The 21,784-nt window shown below is 39.6% G+C and overlaps 1 long non-coding RNA gene across 1 annotated transcript in view; it reads right to left on the reverse strand.

The window, feature by feature from the left end:
• Positions 1–21,784, reverse strand: part of LOC128312227 (uncharacterized) — a 692,739-nt gene that overhangs the window by 376,277 nt on the left and 294,678 nt on the right. The window lies entirely within an intron of this gene.

The raw sequence follows: 21,784 nt of genomic DNA on the forward strand, positions 1-21,784 counted from the left end.
AGCTGGATTCACAGCTGGATAACAATTTGCCTCAGAATGAATCATACCTTGAATGTCATCCATATCTGATTTAGATGATACTTAGATGAGACTCTGGATTTTAGACTTTAGAGTTCATGCTGGAACAAGTTAAGACTTTGAGACCATTAGAATGTAATGAATATATTTTGCATGTAAGAAAGACAAGGGTTCGAAGGACAAGAGGTGGAATGCTACAGACTGAATGTTTGTGTCTCCCTCAAATTTGTATGTTGAAACATAATGTGTTGGTATCAGAAGGTGGAGTCTTTGGAAAATGAGTAGGTCATGAGCGCAGAGCCCTCATAAATGGGATTAGTGTCCTTATAGAAGAGACTTTACCCTTTCACCCCCTCTACCATGTGAGGACAAAGAGGAAAGATAGCTATGAACCAGGAAGCAGGGTCTCACCAGACACCAAATCTGCTATCACTTTGATCTTGGAACTTTTAGCCTCCAAAACTGTGAGAAATACATTTCTGTTTTTATAAGCCAACCAGTCTATGCCATCGTTATAGCAGCCCAAACAGACTAAGATAATGTCTATATATCATACATATGTCTCTTATACCTGGAAATACAGATTTCCAGACCTGATCATTCCATAAGTAGGTCTAGGATACTATCTTGGAAACTCTGTTCTTACTTTGTTTTTCAATGGGCAGACATGGTTTTAAATACCATGATTTTACAAAGCTTTATTTATTTGATTGGTTGGTTGTTTATTTTTCACCTTGTTTCAGAATGGATTTAAGGTGCCTTACCAGCACACATAAAACACGGCAAGACCAATTTAGAAAGAGAGACAATTCAAACAAAGAAAGTGAAATGTTGGTATAGGTGAAGCCACTACCAAGAAGCCCACACCAGGGGATAAGAAGCACTAAGGCTCTTTGCAGAGGATGAGACACAAAACCAATCCTGGGGTATTGTGTGGAGTAAATTACATTACACTCTCCCTGTCTCTCCAACTTGTACTATTTGCATGTGCATAAAGGGGTTTAAAATAAACATCAAAAGCTGCTATAGGAAAAGGGGTGGCATAAAGGTTTATCACAGCCTTCAAAAGGATGTGCAGAAGAGTGCAGTAAATCCCCAAACTTTGGTTATTTAGGCAGAGGTCTGGGGCCTGGATGTAGGCATCATACCCTAGATTTTTATGAATTTCATATTTTAGCATAGGTCAGCAGGGTCATCTCCAGCATCCATATCTATGAAGCTTTATTTACTATCTATGCCGTGTGGCTACTCCAGAGAATCTAAGAATGGTTAAATGATAGCAAATGCACAGCCACATGTCTGTGCATACACTTACAACACAACAATTAGCATGCAGATAGGAAAAGCAATCACAAATCATAAAGTATGGTATTTGAAACCGGGTCTACCAGATACTCATTATATGGTTTTGACTTCAATTGATTATCACACTTAGATTTTCACTGACTAGCCACTAAAGCAAAAAGGGAAACATGATAAAGATTATTCTATCCTGATTTAAAGAAAAATCTTGAATATCTTTGGGAATAGATTTTTTCCCCCGTTATTAAATTCTAAGTGGAGTTTACCAGACGGAGCTATCCAGGAAGGGTACTGAGTCAAAATTCTATAGCCTTTACCACCCTCCAACATATCAGGAGATTGGCTTTTATCCGCTGGTTTATAGTTAGGTCCTTAATTAGCTACTCACATGTGTTTTTCCTTATTTAGATTAAGAGCTCTGGGGGAATCAGAATATGTCTGTTCAGCTTCCTAGTGATGCACTTTTCTTGATATAGTGGGCACTAATAAATGTTTATCAAATGAGGGATGAATAATGAATGAATAAATGAACAATCAACACTTTGAGTGTCCAATTGCATCTCTCAGCTGTTACCCAAATGACTGGGCTTGGGGTAGTTACTTAACAGTTCATTTAACAAATATTCATTGAGCACCTACTACATGCTAGCCAGCATTTTTACTACTGGGATATGGACCGGAAACAAAAGAAGTTTAAAAAAAAATCCCTGCATTTATAGTGCATATATTCTAAGGTGGGTTTGAGAATAAACAATTAAAACATATAACACATTAGATGCCAAGAAGTGTTTTGCAGCAGGGGAGGGCAGAACTGACAGTGCAGAAAAGAGAAAGAAGTTCTGGGCTCTGTGTAAGTGTGTGTGTGTGTGTGTGTGTGTGTGTGTGAGAGAGAGAGAGAGAGATAGAGAAAGAAAGAGATGGAGTAGACTAGAGAATAATCCAGGAGAAAAGGCATGATTTATGCATCCCAGCTCTTTATGGAGACTGATCTAAATAAGAATAAAAGACATACTGAGTTAGCTGTCATGATTCCAAGGCAGGTCATAGTGTTGATGGAAAGAGGCTTAACTTACACCCAGAAACACACAGAATCACAGGTAATTGTCCCACTTTGCTGCACAGAGAGATTCTCAGGTATATCCAAATCATACCATGCTGGCTAAGTGCACACACGGTGGCAAAGTGGTGGAGGAGAAGGCTAGAGGAGGAAATTCCTGGGCGTGTGGGGACTTCTTGCAGCACTGCAACAGTAATGTTTCCCAGAAAAGAACTTGAGAATTAATTTCCAATTGGAAGTCTACACGCAATTTAGGTAGGCAAAAAGTAATTTCCTGGGTTGGATTTGGGCCAAGGCATTGGAATTAACACCTCATCTGTCACAAAAAAATTGCCGGGGGGGATCGCTAATAATCACAGGCAAGCCTGGCCTCAGATTTACAGCTCCAGTGTAGGCCGGTGTCTTCAGAGGGCAGCTCTGATTAGCACTCTGAACAAACTCCAGGTGATGGATGACATCTAAAAGCCACTTACTGATTTACACGCACTCTGAGCTCCCAACAGCCCCTACGCACTTCCTAGAGAGCTCCTGTGCAGAAGGGCCACCAAGACTTTGCTCTGTCAACGAGTACAAGATCTGATCAATTGATACTAAAGGACCTCTACAACCGAGAAAACTAAAAACAAAAAAAATAAAAAAAAAAAAAATAAAATAGGTCAAGAGATTCTTGCTGTGGTGATTGTTATTTTTAAGGAGGTAAATACATGAATTTGAATACTGCAGAAATCATACAGGCGGTGAAGACTGAATGAAGAATCCCAGACTGAGTTTGCATCTCTACAACAATGCAACCATGTTAAATCCTGCTAGCCACTTCACCTCTTGGAGCCTCAGCCTCCCTGTCCCTATAGGCACCTAGAATGCAATCCAAATAACTTACCCATTCTAAAAAATCACCACCTGATTTATCACCCAATGGTCCCTCTTAACATCTGTTCCTACGCCTCTCTCCCTGTGATCCCAGCCACACCGGCCTTCTTTCTGTCCTGAAAGTCTGCTGCCCTTGTCTGGACTCAGGGCCTTAGCACTTGCTTTTCATACTTACCATGTGGAACTCTACTGCCCCAGAGCTTTGCATGGCCGGCTCTTCCCATCATTCAAATATGCCCTTCTCAGAGGCTCTCCCTCATCATGCAATCTGGTGTTGTCCTTTGCTCCACTGATTTTCTTTTTCTTACAGCATCCCGTTGTATTCATTTCATTTTCTAAAATGATCTTTTTAATTCACTTGTGCACTTGTTTAATGTCCTCTTCCCCGCAGAATCAGTTGCCAGAAGGAAAACAGTCTTATGTATCTTTCTCACCAGTTTATTCCTGATATTTGAGACAGGAACCAGTGGAGAGCACAAGCTCAGTGATGGGTCTCGGGCCATCCCAGTGCCAGCAGTCTGGGAGCCCACACCTCTCTCACCAGCCTAGCTCTCAGACCCACGTAACACCACGAGCTAGGGAAGTTATTCCTAGGGTCTTTCTTCACCTGCCCCTCCCCCTGCCTATTCTAGATAGAACTTCTTTCTCCCCAGGGCACTGTTCTCCATTATAATCACACAGAAAGGAAGGTTTTGAGATAAGGGTAACATGAGATGGAATGAATTAGACTGTAAAACTGTGAAACTGTACCTAGCTTGTAGTAAGCACTCCCTAACCTGGCAATGGTGACATCTGATATAATATTAAATAAAATGCAGAATAGTCGAGTGTATTTTAATAAAACAAGAGTGACATTTTTACCTATGGTAAACTTTCAAAATACTCTCTAATAGGTGATTTTTCAGGTGCCACATGTTTCTCCTGACAGCATGGGAAGGCCAAGGGTTGAGAAAGAATGAGTGGGGTTGGGATTAAGCACAGGGTATGTGGGCAAAAGGATATTAACTGACTGGGGGCGGTGAGGTAGGTGCCATGAATCCATGAAATCCAAGGCAAGAATGTGGCTCATTGTGGTGGTGGGAAGGGTGGCACAGAAAGAATGAGAATATGGAAGTAGGGCAGGTGTATGCTTCTTGCCAAATGAAATAGTCAATTAAAAGTCTCAAACAGGCAGGCCAGAGGGCCAGATCTGGCAAAAGTTATGTTGTGTGGCTCACATGGAGTCATACAAAACTGAATGCCCCTCCTCAAGGCACATCATTTTATCAAGACCCCTCTTGTTCACTGACTCCCATTACATATTGTGCTCAGAAGTTATTTCAGATTGTAACTACAAGGATTAAGAGTGGTATTATAGCCAGTAAACAAGAAGCAGAAGTCTTACAGTCAAGAATCTTCGAAAGCTGGGGATGTTAAAGCAGTAAGGCAAGATCAGAATTGGTCAAATGCAACAGCCAGCATTCACACTAATGATATTTCTGGAACAGTGCTGTCTTTTTAAGTAGCCTTGTCTGAATATTTAGACTTAACCTCTTTTATGTCTAATGTAACATCTAAATCTGTCTCCTTCATCTTAAAAAGACACCAATATCAGATGGGCTCTACCAGATTGAATGTGAAGTCCCAAGAGACTTCTTGCCTGAAATAGGAAAGAGGGCAATTATACCTTTGACTGGACATAGACAACTTCTTCAGAGAAGAGAACTTCCATATGCCAGTTTTATCAAAGACCATCCAAGTAAAGAAAGCTCACTACACCAGGTAGTGACAGGGATCATTTAACCTGGATCATTGGTTACCAGAGGTGAGAACTGGAAGACCAACCAAGAGAAGGTGAGGCAACACAGAGATTAGCAACTACAGGGAGCTGCTACCACATTGAGGACTGGAGAGGGGAGGCAAGAGAACTGGAGCCTGGAAGCCTGGGCCACACCACATATGAACATAGAACCATGGTAGACCTATGGGGTGGACAGATGGGAAAGAGGTATGTGGTACCACAGCCATTGTTAGATCTATGCCTGAAGAAGAGAGAAGAGGGAAGACATCTTTGATTCATAGCTCCTTCCTTCCTTCCAGCCTCTAACCAGTTCTCCCCACTGCCCTCAAAGAGCCAGAAAGTAGTTGATAAAAGAGACTGGGAATCATACTTTGCAGGAGGCAGAGCCCTCTGATACAATGAAAGAGCAGAAGATGGAAACACAATGGCACAGGAAAGGGCTGAAACACTCGCTCCAGTTCACCAAAGCATGGTTTGCCCACAATGGACTGCTCCATTAGGTGCTCTCTTTTTTGTTTACTTGTTTTCATTTATAAGATGCTCTTTATGGGTTTGCTGTCAGCATGATTTAAAAGTATCCTTCTCACACAAGTGAAACCATTCAAGGCCATTCTAGCTAGATGGGTGATTTCTCTCAGTGCCAATTTAAGTTTATTTTCATAAATATATATGCATTTGAAACCAGCAAAGAAAAGGAACTAATCTGAGAAGAGAGTGGAGTGCTAACACAAACCAGAAATCCATTATAGTGTGCTTCGCAAATACTGTAGGTAATTAAAGACTTTTAAGGGCAACTACAGTATTATTTACTTGACAGTGGAACTCTTACAGGCTATTATGTAAATACACATTGAGCACATTTTAAAAGTGCATGCTATTTACTATTCATAAGTGTTGTTAATATGTATTTCATTTAACCCTAAGGAGCCATTTCAGTCTCCTGTGTGAATTTACACTTATGAATGTTTTTATAAAATGCATATTATTTACCCAATAGGCAGCTGTGCCATAAGAAATGCTAGAGCTGATTGCCAATTTAACTTCACATGAGTTTCCACGCAATTGTTCCTTAGGTCTGCCTGCATGATTGGGCATCCCTAAATAGCCCTTCCTTTCAGAACCCTGCAACTCAAGACCCATGAGCTGTTCAAATGAAGGAATTTTCCAGTCTGTTTTAGCGGTTCTGGGGATTTTAGTGTCACATAAAAAGGGGCCAGGATATGTCTCATCTTAGAAAATAAAATAAAGATTTCAGCACTGCAAATGGAGGTCTATAAAGTATATGTGTGTAATCACCTTGTTTGCTCTGTGTACTGAAGTCAATATCCACCAAATAAAGATGAGCATGCTCTAGAATGAGAGACTGAAAAAGTAAATTCCCTCCCTCCCTCCAACCATCCCTCTGGTCCTCCCTCCCCTCCTTCCTTCCTACTTTCCTTCCTTCCTATCAGGATGGAATCCCTCCTGCCTCAATCATTTTCATGAAGACACCAATATGATCCCCTTCCCCCTCCACATACACACCATATGCAGAATTTACAAAAGGAATGAAGATTCCCTGCCAATACACACACCATATGCAGAATTTACAAGTGGAATCTGTTCCATGACTCCTGTACCCCTCAAGCAGATCAAAGGCATAACAGGGATCAGAAAAAAAAAATTAAAGAGAACAGACTGGTGAAAAGATTTCTTCAGAGAGTTTCTAAGCTGAAAGTCTCTGCTACTTCTTCTGGAAAAGGAGTGGATAAGAGTGCCACTTTCTAACCCAAAGCCTGGAGGTATACACTGAAAGCTTTGAATTTGTTCCTGTGGCAGAAACAAAGACTTGGTGCTATTCTTATGACCAATAAAGTTAACATAGATTGAGAACTGAGATCTGATTCCTACCCACGAAATCTAGAGGGCAAGAGAAAGGTTGCTGAACAGTTTTGATGGCAGATCTGAGAGATGGCTGTTGTGTTGAGATTGTCCTGTAGTTCTGGAAATTGCCAGGACAAAGATGTGGTAGTGTATTCTAGCAGTCTGATGTGCGCCATGCTACAAAGAGAGCAGGCATCAGATTGTTTGGGGTCCTATTTGAGAGGCTGGAGGTATGAAACTGGATGCCTTGGATCAAGGGCGAAATCAGAAGCAATGGCCCAGGCTACAAGTGCATCTGGCACTTGAGAGATCTCTACTGAAAAGAACCACTGAGGAAAGCACAACTGTACCCTACACAAGGGTCACCTTTAACCAACTGCCAGGTCCAAGGAATCAGAAGCCACCTAGCTGAGTAAATACCCATCTCTTCATCTCTCTTCCCTCCTCCTTTTAGACCATGGCAGATAGTGAATAGTAGCTAGCAAAATGGACAGTACAAGACAGGGTAAAATGTTGAATAGAAGTCCAAATTCTTTGTGGTAGATTGTAAAATTGGCCATACATCATCCTCCTCCCTGAAATGTGGTATGACATATCCTCTCATCAAAAGGTGGACACTGTTCCTCCACACCTTGAATCATCAAGATTGATGGGTTGACTTGCTTTGCCCAAGTCTGGAAGACAGTTTAAGCATTTGTACATTTGGGACTTGCTCTCCCTTGTTGGACATGGAAATCCTGTGACCACCACCATGCGAATGAGCCTGGGCCAGCCCGTTGGAGGATAAGAAATACGTATCACAGTGCCCCAGCCAATAACAACCAGATATGTAAGTGAGGTCACTGACCACCAGCTGACTGTTGAACCATGAATGAGCACAGCTGAGACCAGCAAATGAACCAGGTGTCTGAACCTCACTCAAATCGCTGATCCGTAGACTGTGGACAAATAACGATTATTGTTTTCCGTCGCTAGGTTTTGGGTCAATTTATTGTACAGCAGGAGATAACTGATAGAGCCTCTCTTCCTCAGGCAGATTTTCAGTCTGAAGCAAGCCTGAATTGGGGAGGAGGAGAAAGAAGTTCAAAATGTCTGCGGGTTTCAACATTGGAATTTCTGAATTGAAATTGTGTTTTTGACGTAACGGGACTCTAGGAGCTTCTAACACCTAACAATCACTGGCCTGCATGAATTTCCATCTATCGACAGGGGGAAATCATTCCCAGTGAACAAAATTTAAAGAGATGGTAAGACATAAAGTAAAAATTGCATTTTGATCAAAATCCATGTGCTGTTCAGCACATTGATTACAATTTAATAAACATGCATTACGTACCCAGTATAACATATTCAGCACGACCTCATGCATGGCATTTCAGAACTTCATTCAACTCATTTACTGCTTATCACATGGATTCAAATGTGGATTTTTTCAAAGATATTAGAAAATTAAAATGGACTGTATAGCATTTGATATTAAGGCTTCATTCAGTGTTTATTTCCTGGAACTTGGTAACAACTGAGTTGCCTTTATCAACAGCTTTTAATGTTAAGTATTAGATTAAACCATATGACAGTGCCATTTTTATAAGCCAACACTGCAGAGATACCAGGAACTCTGCATGTTTCAGTGTAATATAATACTCGTGGTGCACAGGTTAGTCAACACGAGAAAGAGTGGAAGAGAAAAAGAAGTGAGTGAATTTCAAAGATGATGTTGATTTGTTGATGGGCATTCAACACCTCCCCAATATTTCCCCAGCTCCGGTCTCTCACACTTGCTACAGAGTTTGGAAAAGAAAATTTGCCTTTCTAGCCATAGTCAAGTATTGCCTTATGGCATTTTCCTGACATATACACCCTAAGCTGGGGCTTCTGGAAAGACATTTGTTCTCTTAATAACAGGGGTGGATAAGGCTGGTACCATGCTATCTTTTCTCTCTTTTTTCCTGTCCTGGGCTTGATGCTGTAGCTCAGCCAGCTAAAAGGTTAAAAATGCTGATCAGAAGGATAAAAAGAAACTGGGTCCACGATCACATCAAAGTGCTGTCACACCTGCCCTGGGCTTTCTATCTCCAGATTTGTGCTATGTGAGAAAAACCAACCCGTATTTACTTAGGCCATGCCTAGCTGGGTTTTATGTAAAACAGAGCTGGAAAAAAAATGTCTGATATAGTAATAAGCAATGAATGTGTAAGCACACACATAGGGAATTATCAGGGCCTGGGTAATAAGATTTTCTGTTAAAAATCCTATTAACAAAAGTGAGGAAAAGTGCTTTTTGTAGCAATCTTTATTAGAATTTGTATTAAATATGTCACATTTTCTGCTTTAGTGAGTACAGAAAGTACAGTTTGACTTCTTTTTGTACTTCAACCATAATTCAGTGCCATAGGCTTATCTTTCTGAGCACCAAAGATTACCGGTAGGTTCAACCTTATGAAACAGCTGCTAGCCACCTGTATTTGACCAACATAAGTGACAATTCCATAAGGCTCAACATCATATGCAGCCCTGTGCTCTAAGTGCTAAGAAGTCTCTGAGATATAGCAGGTGCTGCATGGATGCCAGGACATACTCTAGAGGTAACAATTTTACATTTTTATCTGTTGATCTATTTATCTAATTAACAAAATTTTGAGATTTACTTGTTTTCTTGAAATTCTCCTGTAACACATGAAAGGAAAGTTTAGCCAAACTTCTAATTATTTATGGTTTCAGATCTCACAGCACCCAGCATGCTGCATACAAATATACATACCCTGAATCCTCAATATGTTGTTGATTAAAATCTGATCATTGGAAATGGGTTGGTGTGTCTAAAAATATCACACACATATACACACATACATATATATCATGCGTATCTTATATTCTCCTTAGACCAAATTATTTTACTTTTTGGGCCACACTAGAATTTCTTCAAAATAAGAATTTAAAAACCAAATCTCCAGGGCACATGAGTGGCTCTGTCGGGTAAGTGTCCGATCACGATCTCAGGTCGTGATCTCATGGTTTGTGAGTTCGAGCCCCATGTCAGGCTCTGTGCTGACAGCCCAGAGCCTGGGGCCTGCTTCGGATTCTGTGTCTCCCCCTCTTCTCTGCCCCTCCCCTGCTCATGCTCGCTCTCTCTCTCTCTCTCAAACATATAAACACTTAAAAAAATTATTAAAAACCAAATCTCCTAGGCTTATTAAATGCTAGTAATAGTGATACCGTCATCAATAAGACATTTAGTAGCATTTTATTGGTTACTTATTAATTTGCATTAAAAGATAATAAATATTATTAAAGGTTTTTTTTTAGAATACATTCCGTTTTGAAAACTGTCTGGAATGTCAAACATAATGCATTTTGCATTAGTTCTATATAAATTTTCATTGAATTCAAACTTTTCAATAAATCTTCCAATATCTAATGCATCATATTATCAAGGCACAAAAAACCATTATATGATTATAAGAAGAACCTCAGAACTCAGTGTCTTCAAATTTAATGGACTCCCAATGCTTTTTTTCCCCTTGCAAAGACTGTTTTTAAGACATTTCACGGTATTTTATACATTATAAATGGATTCCATTCTTGGCTTAGTAATTCACCTAATGGACAATGGATACAAAAAAGCTGTAACTCCAGGGACATTAAATTGGTTCTAAACTCTGAAAATTACAGCTTTTACAAAAAGAAGAAAATACTAAAAACATGTCTAATGCAACACTGCATCTAATTTTCCACTACCTCCAGATTGTGTCTAAAAGCTCCTAAACTTCTTAATGACACAATATGTTAAAATTGTGTTCCTGTATATTTAGATCTCAGAAAGATCTCATCCATTTTATAACCCCGAGGAGGGCTTACGAGCAAGAAGGGCACACATATGTGTTGGGGGGCAGAGACAGGAACAAGTGCGAGGTGCTACATCTATCCCAGACACTATGAATTCGCACACTGGGATAGGAAAGTAGCACCTTCCTACGGCAGCCTTTCACTCACCGAGGCAACTACGGATCCAAATTCCCATTTTAAGCACCGATCAATGGGACTTCAGGAAAGGGATAGAGGAGGAAGAGAAGAAAATGTTTTCTAGACATACCTGATGATCAACTCTAAGCCTTAAGACCAGCCTCTAATATGGTAATGCTCTCATGTAGGTCCTCATCCGTTCAGAGAACAGGGGCAGTGTTCTGTGAAGCTTAAACAACCCATTTTAGTAGTGGAGGGGGGTGCCATTCTGCTACAAAAGTGTGTCACGTTTTGTGAATTCCCACGTGACTAGAAAAAATATGACTAGCATCTCAAGGCAAAGGGTCTATGAACTGTCACAGGTTTTGGCAATGCTTGGCATGTTATTAGCTGTCTAAGCTCCTTCATGAGATATTCTAATTTTAATTGCAATGTTAATTAATTTAATTTAATAGTACTATCTTATGACCCTTCCCTTCTGAAAAATAAACAACTGATCCAAAACAATATTACTATACCATAGGTTCCCCCCATTTAATCTGCTTGTGTTTTCTCTACCTTATGCCGAGGTTAGGAAGCAATCATTTTTGTGTGGATTTCCCCACACTTCACAATGAACATAAGCACGGCATGGGGAAATGCGTCTTACGTGTTCCTCTGCTAACTTGACCATTTTACCTCCTCGATTATTTGTGTTGGACAAAGAGCGATTCTGTTCTAGCTTTCGCTCACTCCTTTTTAACTTCTTATGGAACTATGACAGAGTTTGCACGTCATTTAGAAAATGTGTATTTCTTCTAAATTAGCACCTTTTGGCCATCTAGGTCAAAAAAAATAAAAAGTCCTTTTGCCCAATGATTTTTTTTTTAAACTCCAAATCTGACCTACTATAACAGGAATTTACCTAATCTGGATCTTTTTTGGCTGCCTTAATTTCAGTACTTCATCCCCCTTGTAATATGTTGATAGTTTTCAATCTTTTTTTTTTTTTTCATGCTAAGGAAAGAACTCTTATCAAGCTTTAATTCCCAGCTTTTCTCTTAATTTGTACCTGTTCTCTCCTTAAATGCTGTGCATTGCCCTCCAGTTCTCAAGGAGAGCACTTGATTTTAATGAGAAATTCCTTATTTTTGTTAGAGGCTTAGTTAACTCTGCTCTTGCCTTGATTTGGTCTGAACGCTTCGCCACAATTGAATTCTTCTGTCTTGTTCCTTAACACTTGCTGGCTCTCTTTCCTCAGTCCACATACCACACCTTCATATTATGTGAGGTAACCGTGGTAAGCCCTTGCCACCATTTTTATAAACAATATTTGTGCGAAAATAGGTCTTTGTTTCTCTGAATTCTCTCTGTGCCCTTTGTCCCAGCCTTCATCATTATCATCTAACGCTCCCTGGAGTCTCTAGAATCTAAACAACTGAAATGATTTCACTCTCTCTTACCATCACCCACCAATGTCATGAAAACCCTGTGGATCCTCGCTCCTAAATATCTTCAGAATTTGTTTCCTTTTCCTTCTTCCCTAGTATTGTATGCACCTACAATAACTAATATATATTGCAAAGTGTAAGTGCTGTTTTATTTTATCAAATATTATTTTCTTTAATTGCATCAAACTATTTCATCATTACAACAACCCGGTAAAGTCGATAGTGTTAACCCTTCGACTCTACAGGTGACAAAATTAAGGCACATGTAAATTAGGCAATGGTTTGAGGTCCCCAAACCAAGGGAGAACCAGAGCCTCTACAACATGGCTTTCTTCTTGCAAGGACTATTGTGAGATGTTCCAGAGTGCTCTTCCGTACTATAGTTTTACCCTCACCCCCTTAATGACCTTTGCAAAGGCACTAAGCTGAATCTCTGAAACATAATTCTGGACAAATCATCCTTCTACTTAAAAAAATTTAGCTTCCCATTGTCTACGGGACAATGCTTAATCTGAGCAAATAAAGCTATCTGCAGTCCAGCCTAACCTTTCCCATTCACACCATTTATCCCACCCCTTCCACCCCACAGCAAAAGCCCCTAACAGCACTGAAGACATGACCTTCTAGGTCTTTTTACCTGGAGTTCTCCCCCTACGTACAGTGCTCTTGTCTGAACTAACTGGGCACTCCTTGTGTGTGCCTGGTCATAACTGTCACCTCTTTTACAGAAACTCACCAAAATGGCTTGTGAGGAATCATCCTTCCTTCCACTGCGATGTGTCAGAATTTTTTTCTTAACTCTATTGGAGCATTTATTTGTGATCTCTCTCCCTTGATTATGAACATGTTAAGGGACAAGATCACATCTTTAAGGCCTGTTTCATCTCTCCAGTGCCTGTTACATATAAATATTTGTCAAATAATGCTCCACTCCTTCTCCTCTATCCCTTATCTTTTAAAAATCATTATTTCATTCCTTCAAACCTTCCATAGGAATATTAACTTTCAGTTATGCAAAATTTCACTCTGAAGGATGCTATTTGATCATTTGTTTCCCTTGGGCCACTCAGGGTTTCTGTTACTGAATCCTGATAATCCTCCAGTCAGTAATTCTGCAGCAGAGCAGTTCTCAAAGTGTGTTCCAGGGACCACTAGGGGTCCCTGAGAACCAGAGATCTGTGAGGTCAAAATTACATTTTTTCATTATAATACTAAGAACTTACTTGCCTTTTCACTATTATTCTCTCCTGCACACGCAATGGGGTTTTCTAGAAGATACCTGACATGATGATTTGTCAATTCATGGCTAATGGGATGTGTGTAATCTTGTGTTTTAAAAATTTGTTTTCATTACTAATTCAGTAAACATTGATAAATATTCAGTAAATGTTAAATACTTCACATAAAGAAAATCTCTTTGGGCTCTTTGATAATTTTTAAGATGATAAAAGGGCCCTAAGACCAAAAAGTTTGAGAACCTCTGCTCTAGCAATATGCAGGCCTACAGTGAATTGTAGGGTGCTGATAAGAATAGCGTATGGAACAGAATCAAAGTTCTGAAAATTGCATGTGCAACTTCATTGTATATTTTTAGTTTTACGGTGTATTCTGAAATACATTTTTATCATACAAAATGGAATGGACTGATGTTGGCAAAAGTCTACTTTCCAGAAAGTGACAATGATTGTGACCCAGGATGTTGTGCTTTCATAGGGGATTACAAACTACCTGATAATTATTAGTTCCAGTATCTGCCCAGGTATCAAAATTAAACTGATGTCTCTACAAATATAACACTTGTCCTTTGTTAAATATAAGAACACATACACATTTTCTTTATTCAGACTCTTAGAGAATTCAGTAATAGTAGATAAAAGTTCTTTCTTCTTGGGGTGCCTGGGTGGCTCCGTCAGTTGAGCCTCCGACTTAGGCTCAGGTCATGATCTCATGGTTTGTGAGTTCGAGCCCCACATCGGGCTCTGTGCTGACAGCTCGGAGCCTGCTTCGGATTCTGAGTCTCCTTCTCTCTCTGCCCCTCCCCCGTTCATGCTCTGTCTCTCTCTGTCTCAAAAGTAAATAAACATTAAAAAAATTTTTTTAAAGTTCTTTCTTCTTTTATTATACTAATTCTTCAAGTAGTCTCTGAAATATATACTACCTATTTCCTCATGCAACAGAGAAAACTTTATAATTTCCAAGTTTTTTTTTTCATTGTCGTCCAAATGTACAACCCTTTTTCAAGGTTATACCCATTTAACCACCTCCCTCACATTCTACAATTATGCACATTTTAAAGTAAATTATCCTGTCCTTGTGTCCTGATGTTTTCTTAAATGTAGTAACAAGAATGAATATATGGAAAAGTCTCTTCTAGGGTGAACCTTTATGCTTCCTAATAATCCAGATTTTAAATTTATAGTTTTTCTTATGTAATTTCTTCTCTCACTAAGGCAATACACAAAAAGAAGTGCTAAGAAAAATTTCTACTTATTTCTACTTTCTAAAAATATCATGCATACATTCATCTTGGCTAATCTTTCTGTATGTGGTTTCAAACAGATTACTTTATAACATTTTGACTGGAATAAAACTCCTTTACGAATTTTCACTGATATTAAACTCACAGGAGACATAAAATGCTTACAAAGGAGTGTTTGTTTCTTTTCAAAGTGACGCATTACAAAACTTACTCTGCATTAAAAGATGATATGACAGGATTAGACAAAAATAATAAATAATTAGAAAACTTAAACGTTGATATCTTCTGGGATTTAGGAAGCCATCAAAAACTGTGTATCGATCACAGCACAAAAGTAAAAACAAATTCATTTCCTCCCCCTACTATAATTATCATGGAAATATCTAACTTTTGAAGATGCAGCTAGATAGGATAGGGAAAATATTTTTTTTTAACCTGATCACAAAATCACATTGAGATAAGCCATCTTGTGGAGTGTGAACCTTCTAGGACTACACCTAATTCTCAAGCTCACTGCCATGATATTCTCTTTCACACACAGCTGCCCTTTCGGGCTCTGCCCAACCCCATACAGACACCCCGTTGTTTCTCACATTTTCTTGTAATTTGAAGAGATAAATGGTGCCAGCTGTCTCCTGTTTAACTCAAGGCAAGATGATATTCAGCTCTTCAGGAAGTTGGTACACACCTCAGAAAACTTGCCAGGAGAGATGAGGGGTGGTGGATGTGTACATTTAGTCAGGGAGGAAGTGCAGAGGAAGAAATACCTGACTCAAGTAACATTCTTTGGGGATTTAACAGCCAGATTAGCAATAATGCTCGCAAGTCGTGAGTGAAGCCTATGGAGATAGATGGGAATTCAATACGCAAATGTGAAAAAACAAATATCTAGCATATTTTGGGAAATTTTTAACACAAATTTACTTGATTAAATCACTCATTTTCTCAACAGGACGGATCACTTGGGGAAAGAAGGTGATTGGCAGAATGCTATAATTACAGTAAATCTTTAAAATGTTCTTCGTATAGGAAAAATCTATGCTGAAATAATGTGCAGGGCTATGTGCAAGTGAATGTCAACAAATAACAGCTGACACTTCTTGGGTGCTTAATATGTGCACCCCTCTTCTGAGGGGTTCATATGGAGTAACTAGTTTAAATTTCACAAACACCAAGGCACCTGGATGACTCAGTCAGTTAAGCATCAGACTTCGGCTCAGGTCATGATCTCAAGGTTCATGGATTTGAGCCCCGTGTTGGGCTCTGTGCTGACAGTCTCAGAGCCTGGAGCCTGCTTCGGATTCTGTGTCTCCTTCTGTCTCTGCCCCTCCCCTGCTTGCGCGCTCTCTGTCTCTCTCAAAAATAAATAAACATTAAAAAATTAAATCTCACAAACACCAATGCCATGAGTAACTATCATTGTCCCCACTGCACAAAAGAAATGAAGAGATTGAGGCAGAAAAGGTTTCCAGAGAGCAGCTGGTAATGCTGGGATTTGAACCCAGAAAGTCTTGCTCCAAAGACCATTCGCTTAAACACTTCCTACTATCTCAAGACCGTGTATAGTACCAAGATAAAATTTCTTTTACAACTCTCCCATGACATGTTTAATATATGTAAGTTCATGTATTTGAATACGTGTGGCTTTTAAGTATTTTTTATCGTGTTCATTTTCATCCCTTTGTCCTCCTCCTTCCTAGAGTGAACAAATCAGGAGAACAAGGCCTGCGACACATTCCCCAGGAAACTCAAAAATGAATTTGTACATAATTAGGGCTAAAAATCCATTTTTGTAATGATTAGATCACAGCTTAGCAATCAACACCTGAAACAAGTGTTCCATTGTGTCCTCATTCATATGTGTTTTTAAAATTAACATTTTTAAAGTAAAGTTGGCTTTATCTGTAATTATAAAAATAGTGCCTGGTTATTGTAAAACTCGTAAAAAAAAAAATACCGAAGTGGGAGAGAGAGAGATCCTTTTCCTAAAAATCAGGCTCTATACCATATGTCCGTCTCCACAACGGAACCGGTCAACAGTAGGATGAGGAATAAGCTTGATGTTACTGGAAGCCAAGCCTGAGAAGACAGGGAGACCCCTCAGCCCCTTTCCCAGGTTATGTGGAGTCTGGGAGGTGCTGGTAAACTGGATCTCAGGGCCAGAGGGGGGGAAGTCTTCACCTGCAGCGTGTGTCAAATTTCATGAGGTAAATATTCCCTCCGTGGCTGATTCCAAGCCATTACCATACCACTGAACATGCGGTTCGGCTAGAGGCACACACCCACCTCTTGCAAACCAGTACGCACCAGACCCAGTACCGGACTGATAAGAGTACCCTTAGTTTCTTCCTGGCTCTAAAAGCCTAGGACTCTCTCAGCCAAGATATTATAGCGCACATCTCGTGGATGAAATTACTCTCCTCCTCTCCTTCCCAGGACCACTGCATTTGCCTCCCAGTTGGCTCACAAACATAAACGTGGTCTTCTTCCTATTTGTCCTTCACAAGGCAGCCAGGGCGATCGTGTAAAGATACAACGTGGAACGGGACATTTTGCTGCTTAAACAAATGCAATGCCTTCTGTGGTAGGGCTGAGGAGTGGCCTCCAATGAATGTGCTTGCCCTAATTGTCAGAGGCTGTGAATGTTGCCTTATATGGCAAAAGAGACTTCGAAAATTTCATTAATTAAGAATTTTGAGATGAGTAGGTTATGTTGGATGATCCAGGTGGGCCTGATATAATCAAAATGGTCCATGTAAGAAAAGATGCAGGGGAGTTCAGGGTCAGAGCAGAAGGTGAAATGATGACAGAAGATTGGAATAATGTACTTCGAAGATGGAGAGAGGAACACAAGCCAAGGAATACAGGTGACTCAAAGATGAATATGCGAGGAAACAGATTCTCCTTTCAGAGCCCCCCAGGGAGAACGAGACCTGACAACACCTTGACTTTAGCCCAGTGAAAAAGATTTTGGACTTCTGAGCTCTAGACCTGTGAGAGAATAAATCTGTGTTGTTTTAAACCACTAAGTTTGTGACAATTTTTTATAGCAGCACGTGCAAGCGAATACAGTGTCCCCTCCTATGAGGTAAAGAGAGAACCTCTTTAAACAGCTTATGCCCCCTGTATGGTCTTGCCTCTACCTACTCTCCCATGTCAACTCATATCACATGATCTCTTTTCTTTGTGACCCCACCCCACTAAATTTCTTTAGGGCCACTGTATTTTCCAAGCCTTGGATGTCACAGGGACTTTTTTTTTTTAACTTTATTTTGATGGAGAGACAAACTGTTTGCAGGCGTGCATGAGTGGGGGAGGGGCAGAGAGAGATGAAAAGAGAGAGAATCCCAAGCAGGCTTTGCACTGTCAGGGAGAAGCCCAATGTGAGCCTTGAACCCACTAATCGTGAGATCATGACCTGCACTGAAAACAAGAGTCAGATGCTCAACCAACTGAGCCATCCAGGTGCCCAGGGCTTTTTCATATGCTGTTACTTCAGCTAAGAAAGCTCTTCCTTTAACTTTTTTTCTAGGTAATTCCTAAACGACATCAATTCAAGCATCACTTCCTCAGAAAGACTTTTTCTCAGGGTGCCTGGGTGGCTCAGTCAGTTGAGTGTCTGACTTTGGCTCAGGTCATGATCTCATTGCTCATGGGTTCGAGCCTGCCTGTGGTTCTGTGCTGACAGCTTAGAGTCTGGATTCTGCTTCAGATTCTGTGTATCCCTTATCATGCTTACTTGCTTGCTCTCTCTCAAAACTAAATAAACATTTAAAAAATTTTAAAAAAAGAAAGATTTTTTCTCAACCAAGTGGATCAAACCTCCCTGTATATGTGTGTGTATACACACACACACGAGTATCTCTATCCTTCACTATATTTATAGCAGTTTTACATGTGTTTGTATGATTTTTTTTTTATTATTAATTGCCTTCTCCTGCACTGGTTGGGGCCCATGCCAGTTCTTACTTTCATATCCTAGGGGCCTGACAAATAAGAGACACTTCACAAATATGACTGAAAAAACCCAATTCATTCATCTCTAACAATTGTGACCAACATGCTCTTTGTTCTTTTATTGTGCATCCAACCAATATTTACCAAGAGCCAACTTTCCATAAGGTCCTGATCTCACATGCAATCTTTATGCAATGTCTCTAATAATAATAATAATAATAATAATAATAATAATAAATAGTAATAACAGCTAATCTCTACTGAGAATTTACTGTGTGTCAAGCACCATAATAAGTGCTTTAAGTATACAAGTTCATCTTATATGAACAGTATAATTACCATTTTCAGATCATGAAAAAATTGGCCTTGGGCATTTATGTAACTTTCAGTGGACCGTATGCTAGAACTAGATTGAGTACGTATATGTGGCTTACTAAACTTTTATTTCTTAGCACAATATAATTGTTTATCCTTTCAAGGCCCCGTAATTGTTTATAAGAATTATCTATATATTTATATTTATTTATTCAAGTATTCTCTTATAGCCCATTCTCATCTCTCTGTCTCCATCTCTCTCTTTCTCACTTAGCATTCTGTTTGTAAGAATTATCAATGTTGTTGGAATACATATCGTTCATTGATTCTAACTACCGCTGCATTTTATTGAATAATATATACTTATTGTAATCTTATAATGCCAGAGACGGCTAATTCTTCTTCAATATTCATGCCTCCTTCCTTTAGCAGTAGTGGACAGCTGAGAACATGGCTGTCCAGCTAAAAACTGCATTTCTCAGAGTTCCTTGAAGCTAGATATAGTCATGTGACTTATGTTCTGAATAATGACATATGAATGTTAGTAATATGTCAGACTTCTAGGCTGTGTTTCTAAATAGAGGTGGTAGACCCTCCACTTTCCCTTTCCCCTATTTCTACTGGTTAGAGCCACAGCAATCATTTTAGACCTCAAGGCAGAAGTACGTGTTGGGATGGCAGAGAATCAAACTAGAAAGAATTTTCGCCAGAGACACCATGGAGTTGCCATATAAGCTTCAGGCAACTGAAACTCAGATACCTATTGCATGGAGACACATATATTCTATCTTATTTAAGCCATGAGTCTTCTGGAGTTTCTTAGTGTGGTTGTATTAGCCTTCAAACCAATACATGTATCGTTTCTCTGGTGAGAAACACTGAATTTGTTCTTAGTCACCACCACTATACTCAGAATGCTGTATGCATATGCACACATTCCCTTTGTGAATTTATACGAGACTTTTTCTAAGCTAGGTACCCAGGAGTAGAGTTATGGATCATGGATATTAAGAATACTTAATTTAACTTCACTCATATGAGGTCTTTAAGAGACAAAACAGATGAACATAAGGGAAGGGAAACAAAAATAATATAAAAACAGGGGAGACAAAACAGAAGAGACTCATAAATATGGAGAACAAACTGAGGATTACTGGAGGGGTTGGGGGAGGCGGGATGGGCTAAATGGGTAAGGGGCATTAAGGAATCTACTGAAATCATTGCTTCACTATATACTAATTTGGATGTAAATTTTAAAAAATAAAAAATAAAATTAAAAAAAAGAATACTTAATTTGACTGAAAATTGTCAGATTTTTTTAAAGAATGACATTTTTGTTCTTAATCATTACTCCATGCTTCCTGCCTCCACTCCATCAACTCAACTCTTTGCTTTCAGTGTACAACTTTAGTAATCCCAACCCCTACTTGGTTTAAATTATAAATTCCATCAAGGGATAACAAAAGAAAATAAAGTTTGTGGAAACACATGAAAAAGTAATAATTTTCCGAAGTCATTTGGTCAGTGGGGAAATGTTCCCCAGTGGCCTGGACTTCAGATTTGCATCTTATAATGAAAGAATATATATAATGAATATGCAACTTATATTATCAGAACATAGTAGTTCCATAATCCTTTACAGTTTTATAACGTATCCTTATACTCAGAAATCAGTATCACTTTGACTGTCTTGGGGCGTTAGAAACTATGCCCAGTCTCCACCAAGAAGATTTTAGCATGATGAAGATTTGTGGCGTTGGGGTCAGACTTAAGAGCTACCCTTGCCTTTGCTGCTAAGTGGACAGAGGAACTTAGACCAGTCCCTTCTCATCATTAGCCCTTATATATCTCCCTTATTTGGAAGAAAGGAAGACCAAAAGTATCTCTAGGCACATTTGCATGCATGCTCACATTACAAAATAAAATGACTTAAGTGTTTACTGAATCCCAAACATTGTGCTGAGTGTGCTGGCTACACCAATGTGATGTAGCCTCTCCCCTAAACAGTCTCATCATCTAGGGATCAATATAGTAAGATAAATAGGTAGTTTAACACAGCATTACATAAGATGCCTCCTGTACCCCCCTCACATCCCTTTCAGTCTTGCCTCTGAGTCTAGCCATGGCAGGACAGACAGTTCTGCGTGGACCCATTGGTGAGGACACAGAATCTGTGGACTATTGTGTTTCAGGGTGTTAGCGCTCACAAATAATCCAGTGCAGAGGAGCCATTAAACCATGAGGTGGACAGGTGACTTGCCTTCTGAGTCATCACACACAGTGCTGCCTTAAAGCAAGGAGCCCATTTTATGGCAAAGAAGGTGAGATACTGGGCATATGGTCACAGGGGCCACTAGTCCTGCTGTATAATATATCATCAGAAGGAGCTAACCTATAATAAAATAATAATGGAGGAGCCAGCTGGAGGGAAATCATCTACAGTGTTGGTTCTGTCTTCTTGATACAGCACAGCACAAGACCAAGAACCAATATCCAGCACTTTGCCCCAAAGGCTAGACTAAATGAACCCAGAAATCAGGGGTGGATATTGCTTCTGTGAACAATTCTCACACTGACCCAATGAGAAATTACTGCTTTCTGTCCCCAAACCTTAAGATCTTCTCAGTTAGTCACCATAGTTCCCAGGGAAGGAAGGTTTCCATCAGAAAACACAGTAGAAATTCCACTGAACCTGGTCATATCAAGGAACTCATGCTGGTAGATCAGCCACAAAAACCAAGTGATGACAA

This window comes from Acinonyx jubatus, chromosome D4, assembly GCF_027475565.1.
Source record: "Acinonyx jubatus isolate Ajub_Pintada_27869175 chromosome D4, VMU_Ajub_asm_v1.0, whole genome shotgun sequence".
Classification (NCBI taxonomy): Eukaryota; Metazoa; Chordata; class Mammalia; order Carnivora; family Felidae; genus Acinonyx; species Acinonyx jubatus.